This window comes from Polypterus senegalus, chromosome 7 (genome assembly GCF_016835505.1).
Source record: "Polypterus senegalus isolate Bchr_013 chromosome 7, ASM1683550v1, whole genome shotgun sequence".
NCBI lineage: Eukaryota > Metazoa > Chordata > Cladistia > Polypteriformes > Polypteridae > Polypterus > Polypterus senegalus.
In genome coordinates, this window is record NC_053160.1 from 25,244,369 (window position 1) to 25,252,613 (window position 8,245).

The 8,245-nt window shown below is 36.3% G+C and overlaps 1 long non-coding RNA gene across 1 annotated transcript; it reads left to right on the forward strand.

Moving 5' to 3' along the window:
• Positions 1 to 300: 300 nt before the first annotated feature.
• On the forward strand, positions 301 to 6,041 carry LOC120532111. Its single transcript, XR_005634200.1, has 3 exons — positions 301 to 560; positions 5,490 to 5,597; positions 6,002 to 6,041. It is a non-coding gene; the product is annotated as an uncharacterized LOC120532111 (long non-coding RNA).
• The last annotated feature ends 2,204 nt before the right edge of the window (positions 6,042 to 8,245 follow it).

The window sequence follows — 8,245 nt, forward strand, 5'->3', positions numbered from 1 at the left end:
TTGATTGAGTGCATCTTGCAATAATGCTGGGAGACCTTTCTGAAACTGGGGTCAGGCATGGTCCCCCGATAGCCGATCAATGAGCTATTTATTAGTAAACACACTTCATAGAGAAAAACCAGGGCGACTATGAAAGTCATTGACACTGCCTGCTCTAAGCTCCTGGAAGGTTTAATGACTTCTTTTGGATGTGTTTCCATGGAAACCTGATTAAAGCAGCAAAACGGCTGTAGCTTTTCTACTTGAGATTAGACATGTTTTTTTACTGCCAAAAGAATTGCTGAAGAGCTTTAAGAAATTTCAGTCAGCATTTCCAGCATTATTTTTTTTTTTAAAAATAGTTGTATCTGGTCTTCTTTACTTGTAGGTCATATAATAATTTCAATGCATTGTATCTCAGAAGTAGAATGTCAATAAAATATCACTTTTAACAAGTCAATTATATAATTTTCTTTGTACACATGGCTACTATTCTTCAACGGAGGGATACTTTTGCTTTTCAAATGAACAAAACAAAAACATCTCCGGTCTGTGCAATGATTTTAGATGCCTTTTAACAGGTCAGTCAATCATCATTTATCTTTTGGACCTTTCTTTGTATGGTTTGTCAGAAAACCTAATAAAAAAAAATGAGTATGTTGCAAAACAAAAGGTGTAGAAACATTAAGTGTTATAGAAAAAAAGCCAGCCTTAATACTGACAGTGTGTTAAAAGCCTTCTACTATGATAGATAAAAGGCAGATATTGTTTTGAAAGACATCAGAGAAAAATGGAAAATGAAGAAATACAGTTGAGAGTTCTTCAATATTTTGAGAAAGGTTACTATGCTTGAGGTGGAATGGACGAGCTAAAAAAACTTTGCAAATTAGTATACAGCGAGAGTCCTGTGAGGGGGGCATCACAACGCTGAACTGCATTAAACATTCTTATTAACTGGAAGGCTGACTTCACAGGATCTGAGCCAATGCACAGGTTTGTATGATAAAAGCGGTATAGACGGAGACTCTGGGGTGTTTGATTTCAGAGCTTTATAGATAGCTACTCTTGATTCTTGCTGTCGATCGTTCAGCTCATTGTTTTCGATGCCAGGACATTTGCAGGCTCTCACAATCATCTCAGTGTTTCTTTTTTGTTTCACCTATCTTGTAATCTACCTTGTTATATTGGGTTACTATGTACTGTGTTCCTCATTCCTTGGTAAAGTATCTAGTAATGCTGCTACCTGTGAAAAGCATCAAAAAGAAATAAAATTAATAGCTCGAATTTGTGTTGTAGAAAATCGGTGCATAATTTTTATTTATATATATTTTCATTTATGTGAAATGTTATTCTACAGTGTCTTCACTTTTTTCACATTTTATTATGTTGAAGCCTTGCGGTAAATTTGTTTAAATTCATTTTTTTCCATCCAGCATAACTCAATACCCCTAGAATGACAAATCAAAAACAGGAATTTAGGAATTTTTGCAGATTTTGCAATTTTCCTCACTGAAAATATAACACCGAAAGAGGGGCTCTGTATAATTGATGTCAGAGTGGGCCCACCACCTACAAAACACAGGGAAGGGCAGTACATTTTACGTGACAGTATAAAAATGACAAATAATGAACAAATACAATTGAAACAACATAAAAAGAACAATAAAATGGAGAATAAGCAAAAGGCAGGAAATAATCCTGGCTTCAGCATAACAACATCATGCTGTATACAGCAATGTTGACTAAGCACATGGCAGGCAATACGCATCATTACCACTCACGATAACCCTAAAAATGCACCTGAATGACATCACAAAGCAAATGAAAAAAATAATAACAATGAGAACATTTTTGCTAATGACACTGTGTTGTGTTCCACCAGAAAAGAGGAAGTGGAGAAGAAGTTAGAAGAATGGAAGATACTTTAGGAAGAAGACAGAATATTTGAGGTTTAATGATGTTTAGGATTCTGAACTAAGCCTACAGGGAGAGCAACTGAAAAGAGTAGATACATCTAAATATCTAAGATCAGTGGTGGTGCAAGATGGAAACTTACTCGTAGATGCAGAGATAACCAATAGAGTGCAGTGTGGATGGAACAATTAGAAGAATGTATAAGGAGTATTGTGAGATCGAAGAATTATAACAAAGATTAAAGATAAGGGTTTTTAGACAGTGGTGAGACCAGCAATGATGTGTGGAGCAGAGACACCATCAGTAAAGGGAGCACTTCAGAAGAAGTTAAATATGGCAGAAATGAGAAGGTTGAGATGGATGTTTGAAGTTACAAGAAAGGACAGAATAGGAAATGAGACAATCAGAGGTACAATAAACGTGGAAGACATATGTAATAAAGTACAACAAAATAGGTTGATGTGGTATGTATATGTCTTGAGGAGAGACAATGAATATGTGGGTAAAAGAGTGATGGGGATGGAAGAACAGGGCAAGCTAGGGTGGAGCTGGATGGATAAAGTAAAAGAATATCTGAAAGAAAAGAGTCTGAGTGGTTGAAGGTTGATCAAGCACATTGAACCCACAAAGAAGTGCAAAAAGATGAAGATGTGGAAGAAGACTAATAACAATGACAGGGTACTGTAGTGGTATCTTCTATATCAAATAGTCATTGAAGGGTACCTTTAACAAATTCAGTTTAATCTTGTGATGTAATGGAAGTTATATCTTTCTATCCTTTTATCTAAAACTTGGGATCTTAGCATCATTATTCAGTAGCAGGTTTGGCCTTTACGATCCACACATTCAGGACGATCTTTTGTATTCTCAAGGAAAGACAGCAATTCATACCTGATCTATAGGTTTTGCTAAAACGTCATCTTCTTTATCTTCCTCAAACATAGCTAGTATTAGCAGTCCAAATTTAACAGACACATTTTTATAAAATTCCACAGGATAGATTTTATGATTTGTAATCTTTTTTATTTTTGCCTAGGGTTTAATATATATATAAAATTAAACCCCAACTTGTTTTGTTTCTTGCTTTTTTAATCTGAGGATTTGAATTCTTCTGGTAGTTTTTTGATCTATGACTTTATTCACTTTCTAACATCTTTTGTAACACAATTTTGCTTTATTAATGGACATCTTTATTTTCAGAGTTTATTGTGTGCCTTTGCCATGGCACTTTCCAATGACCCTTTGTCAAGGACTTTATTCACTAAGATTAGACTAAAATTAAAGTATACATGCAGTCTTCTGTCTGACTGTTATTGGCACCCTGTAGCCCCCTTTTCTTCCCTTTTCCCTATTCTTTTGGTTTGTGCCTTGATTTTGACTATCTTTTTTTAATGCCTCAGAATCAACCTGGCTTTGTTTTCCTGGCAATAGTTATCTCCTGGTTCTTTCATAAAAAATATTACTGGCTAGCTGGTAGCCAGTACAATAGCTGTCTGGACCTGTAGCTTTCCAGTTTTGTAAGGTATTTATATCATCTTGTATTTTGACAGACTTCAGGGTTTTTTTTTTTAGCTCTTCTCCGAACAGTGCACTGGCCTTTGCCCACTCCATTTTACCAAGGAATTCATTGGCATTAATGTCTCCTTCATTACACTGTAATATGTAAAGAAATTTCTAAAGTTTCTTAAATATGTTAGTTATTTCTTTGTGTTCATTAAATTTAGTTCCAACTACATTGTTAATCTCTGCAATTGCATCCTTAACTTCCTTTCTATGTATTTGTCTTATTAACCTTTTCTTGAAACTCATTATGAGAATGATGTGGCATTACAATGAGTTGCTCTGTTTCTCTTGTGCTCCAAAGATTAAATTACAGTTGCAATGTGTTATACTGTGCTCCACTTCGTTATTTGAATAGAAAATCTAAATAAAAATATTTACCGCGTAAAGTCACAAGTGCAGAGCTTCCCGTGTACATATACAGTACAAAGTACAGCGATGGCAAAAGTACATTCTTGATCCGATGTAGAACCCTTGTCATATAAGTAAATAATTCAAGGAAAATAGGTAAATAACAATAGATATGGCTTTTATGCAAGTAACATATAAATGTTAATGTTTTGGGCACATGCACCGAGTCAGATCCATAGCGTAAAGTCATGAGTGCAGAGCTTCCCATGTACATATACAAAGTACAGCGATGGCAAAAGTGAATTTTTGATCCAATGTAGAACCGTCGTCATGATTTGAGGTTACCTCTGTTATAGCACGTCTATGTGAAAACAGCAGTGTCAAATGCGGAGGTTGGGGGGTTATTGGGGGTGGGATCGTGAACATAACAGAAAAAAAAAAACAAAGCTAACCTTTACAAGTATCATACATTACACTGGCTGTTACAGACTGGAATCTAATGTAACTTTTTATTCTAAAATAGTAAGAATACGAGCAGCTCAGTTCTCAAAACAGACTTGCTCGGGATCAAACCCATGAAGCTTTTGATTACCAGTCAATGGCTGATACTGTTGCGCCACCAAAGCTGTTATAACAAAGACATGTCAATGTCGCAGGTAAACGCGGGTTGTTTTTTTGCAGTTATATTTTTGAATAAAAGCGTATTTGTTCTGTTATATTTGTACCTTTTGTGAAAGTGTTTCTTTGATATTTGGAATTCAAGCTTCACACATTATATAGTTTATACCTACATTTTGTCAATTATTACCAAAACATGAAAAACATTTCTGTTTTAATTATGTGTTTACACAGATTACTGTAGAAACGGAACACACATGAAATGCGTGTGTTCCAAATAACAATCCATTATTACCACTCTTCACTCCCACATAATCAATAAAGGCATGAGCTGGGAGAAGTTCGTGCACGTTCTAAGTTGGTGGGGGTGATGGAATAGCCGGCTGCTTGCAGCTTGTCTTTATCGGCACATTTAGAAGACAAAAGACGAATGGCAGAGAGATGCGAACGGATTTAAGAAGCGATTTAAGGTGGGACGGTTCTACGAGTTTTTCGTAGGCTCTGGTAATTCTAGTGTTAAGAGTATTGTGTCTTTCCATTCGGGTTACACGGGGCACCTGCAATTTTCAGCATCTGGTGGACAGAGTGCTCTGCCCCCATAATGCGTACAATGCTGCCTATCTGGATGACATCATCATCTATTCCAGTACAAGGAAGGACACGTGCAGCAGGTCACTGCGGTATTACGGACGCTAGGAAAAGCCGGGCTTCAAATTAATCCAAAGAAATGTTTCTTCGGATTGAAGGGAGCTAAGTAATTGGACTACCTGGTGGGTAGGGGTACCGTCAAACCACAGTGTTCAAAGATAGAAGCCATAATACGATGGCCCTGTCTGTGAACCAAGCGGCAGGTCCAAGCCTTTCTCAGACTAGCCGAGTACTACCGCCGGTTTGTACCCCAGTTTTCAGAAAGAGTGGCACCCTTGACTGATTTAATAAAGAAGAGGGCTTCTAACAATGTGATTTGGAACGATACGACGGAGGCTGCATTTTGCGACTTAAAACAGGCTCTTACATCTACACCAATTTTGAAAGCTCCTAATTTTTCTCTTCCTTTCATTCTCCAGACTGACGCTTCGGAACACAGGTCTCGGTGCTGTGTTGAGCCAAAATGTCGATGGTGTAGAATACCCCATCATATACCTCAGCCAGAAACTGTTGGATCGGGAGACCAGGTATGCGGCAGTGGAGAGGGAAGTGCTTGTGATTAAATGGGTGATGACATAGTTGAAGGACTATCTCTTGGGTCGGGAATTTACTCTTGTGACAGATCAGGCACCCTTACTATGGATGGCCCTACACAAAGAGTTGAATAATCGGGTCACCAGGCGGTTTCTTGAACATCAGTTGTTTAAGTATTCGCTTATTCATCATAAGGGTCTCTTTACTGCAACGCTGATGCCCTTTCTTGTTCTCACCTTCTCGGTGCAGGTTGCCCAACCCGGTGGGTCTGGGCTAAGGGGCGAGGACTTGTCATACATGTGCATTTAGAAGACAGCTAAAGGGCCTGGGGAAACTGTAATACTACACCAGACCAGGGGGTGGCAGGGTGTGCTGACTGTCTCTCTGTTTCTTACAGACCATTCCCGGGATATCTCACCAGATTCCTGCACCTCTGATGATGTCACATCCAGCTCCGGTTCCAGACTAGATGACATCATTTCTTTTCCAAGCCCTTAAAACCACCATCTTACCTCCGAACGATCAGTTCTGTTTTGGACTCAGTCTTGTGAACAACTTTGTTCAATATCTAAAAACTTTTTGCAACTGGGAAATAACATACGGGTGGCTGCCCCAAACCTTTATGATGTCTGGAGACTCATTCTTATCACAAAGGTAATCAGTGCCTCCTATTTACACAACTTGTTTTTGGTAAGGTGCTGGGAAAACAAATTGCTGTAATTTCAGGCAAAAATAAAATAAAAAACCAACAACAACAACAACAACAAAGGGTTTGTTGTGGAAGTAAATGTTTGCAGTTACTTTGCATATGTAAGTAAGCAGGAAAAAGGCTGTATCACCTGAACCTTCATCTCTTGTTCAATTTATTAGCTATTAGTTATAAGGAGGGCTGTATACGAGTGTTTTATATTGAATTTTAGGATTTTAGAAAAGGAAATTACTGCAATTTCTACTTCTTTGCTGTAAAATATTAAAGGATAAGTTGAACGTTTTTGAAATTGAAGTTATTTCTTCACAGTCATTGTATATATTAATTTGCCAGATGAAACGTTGCTCTAAAGTGTAGCATCTTTTATAGATTATGAAAAAACTTTGCATGTTCTTGAATTAAAAAAATATATATATATATATATAAAAACATAACTTTTTAAAAGTAAAGTAAAGACTCTCATACATCACTAGTACAATAAAAGAGTGGCCGCTTTTTTGAATGTTGATTGATGAAAAGTGCCCATGCTTTTAATTTACGAGTGATGTATGAGAGACTTATTTTTTAGTTTTTAGTACACTTTTAACTTAATATAAGCGTTGTTTTTAAAAAGTATTTTTATATATATATTATTTTCAACATTTTGTCTTGGGTTTGTTTTAGTATAATTTTGTAATCAATATTTTAACACTTCCTTTGACGTTTATATGCAGACAGCTTCATACAAGATGCAGTTACCAGCGCCATCTATTGGTGAAATCTTGAACTATTCTTCTTATGAAAATTTCATTTCTTAATTAACATGGATTAATCGATCAATTAGTAAAACTGATTATTGATTCATGTATTGTCATCGGGAGTGAGTAAGTGTGCAAAATGTCAAGTCATTTGGACAATAGGAAGTGGGTTAAATATCGATTACAAGATTTGTACCAGACAGCAGACAGGTGAAGCTAATATAAGCGTGGGTAATAATTGTAAAAATAATAAAGATGAATGGTTTGAAACATAAAGAAAAGCCTTAAAAACATACCAGATATATCTTTTCAAACTACAAGTATTATCAAGTATTGATTTACACATATCCCCTTGGTGATCACTACTGTTTACCAAATGCCAAATATAATAGTGTATCTGTGTAATTTTAGGAAAAATAAAAAAATCAAAAAGCAAAAAAAAAAAATCTAAAAGATTTGACCATTTTAAAAGGAAATTAGCTGTGTAGTTCAACCCGATGATTTACTCCTTGAACAGCAGCCTTTAAAGTCCAGGCGCATTGTTTCATTTCAAAAAGTCATTTCCAAGCACTGTTATTGATATTATTCAGTTTTGAAAATATGCAGTGCAGTGTAATCAGTTCAGATATTCAGATATACTGTTATGTGTACAAAGTTCAATGAAACTCTTATATGTATACTTCACCAACATACATCACACATCCACTTGGTGTAAATCTACCTCTGTGAGCTGTGTAAAATAACAACACGGAATGTAATATGCAAAAAGTAGGTGCTGTTTATGGAAAACTCATCAAATGTCTACCACCCTGCAGGAAGAGAGTCAAACTTTTTAACTTTTACTGTCTGGGAGAAATGTCAAAAAGTAGGGTGTAGCTTGAAGCTATGAAATTTGTTGAACTGGGGGTATACCTGTGGAAAATATCAAAACTCCACCAGAGACAAATACTGCGAGCAGACAAAAGGCCTGAATTGTATCCTTCTCTCAAGAAAGTAGTACTAGGAATCTGTGACAAAATAAATTCATTCCAATTTATTTTTGTTGTCGCAGGCTTGCCTCAGAGATGCAGAAGGCACAGTTTTTTCACATTTGGACCTGGAACTTATTAGCTTCATTATAATATGCAAGAGCAGGCTAGTTATTTTTCAAAATGTACAAAATATACTTTACTTTAGAATGCAATTTTATGTGGGA